Below are 1,563 nucleotides of genomic sequence, written 5' to 3'. Positions count from 1 at the left end.
GCTTTATGTCGCCCTGATCCTTCTCTTTGGTAGGCTCAGGATTAGGAAAGGAGACTTGGGATGAAGGCATCCTGAAATGGAGTTTGATGTGTTTCCTCCATTGGGAATTCTCTGTTTAGATCTATACTCCATTTTTAACTGGGTTGTTTTCTTGATGTCCAATTTTTTTAGTTTTATATATATATATATATATATATATATATATATATATATATATATATATATATACACACATATTAGCTCGTTATTGGCTGTGGAGTAGTTAAACTTATTTTCCTATTCCATGGGTTGCCATTTTGTCCCAATGATGGCGTTCTATGCCAAACAGAAGATTTTCAGTTCCATGAGGTCCTATTTATTAATTGTTGTTCTTAGTGCCTGAGCTATTGGTGTTCTGTTCAGAAAGCATTTCCTGTTCCAAGTGCGGTTATGGCTAATCTTTGCTTTCTCTTCTGTCATATTCAAAATATTTTGCTGAGGTCTTTGATCTTTTAGAGTTGAATTCTGTACAGAGTGATAAATCTTGATGTATTGGACTCTTCTACATGAAGCGATATAGTTTGACCTGGTACATTTATTAAAGATGTTGTCTTCACTTTAGTGTGTATTTTTCACTTTAAAAATAAAAACATCAGGTATTCATATGTGTATGAATTTATGAATTTATGTGTGGAGCTTTAATTTGCTTCCATTGATCAATGCATCTATTTTTATGATAACATCAAATTATTTTTATCATTATAGCTCTGTACTACAATTTGAAAACGGAGATAATGATGGATCCAGCAGTTGTTTTATTATTCAAGATTGCTTTAGCTTTTCTATTTTTTTGGCATTTTTGTTGTCATTGGGATACTTTGGATTTTGTTTTGTTCTTTTTTATGTATTTCCATGTGAATCTGATAATTGTCTTTTCAAGATGTCTGCAGAATTCTGGCCTGGGGGTGGAATTGCACTCCTTTATTCTTAGCACTCAGGAAGGAAAACAGACAGATCTCAATGACTCTGAGGCCAGCCTGATCTACAGTTCAAATTCTGGGACAGCCAAGGCTACAGAAAAAAAAACCTTGACTTGAACCCCACCCTTCATGAAAAATAAATAAATAAATAAATAAATAAATAGATAGATAGATAGATAGATAGATAGATAGATAGATAGATAGATAGGTAAATAAATGAATGAATGAATGAGTGAATAAATAAAGAAATAAAGAAATAAAGAAATAAATAAAAGAATGGCAACTTTCTTGTGGTGGTAACACGAGCCTTTAATCACACCACTGGGGAAGCAGAGGCAGAGACTTTAAAACAAGCCGGCTCCATAGCCTTGTCCAGTATAACCAAAGTTTCAAAATTTTTGTCTCAAATAACAAAAAAAAGGATAGGAAGAAAGGAAGAAAGAAAAGAGAAAGGAAGGAAAGAAGGAAGGAAGGAAGGAAAGAAAAAGAAAGAAAGAAAGAAAGAAAGAAAGAAAGAAAGAAAGAAAGAAAGAAAGAAAGAAAGAAAGAAAGAAAGAAAGAAAGAAAGAAAGAAAGAAAGAAAGAAAGAAAGAAAGAAGAAGAA

The sequence above is a fragment of the Peromyscus californicus genome, unplaced genomic scaffold (genome assembly GCF_007827085.1).
Source record: "Peromyscus californicus insignis strain IS unplaced genomic scaffold, ASM782708v3 Scaffold_11__1_contigs__length_118956290, whole genome shotgun sequence".
NCBI lineage: Eukaryota > Metazoa > Chordata > Mammalia > Rodentia > Cricetidae > Peromyscus > Peromyscus californicus.
This window is presented reverse-complemented; position numbering follows the sequence as displayed.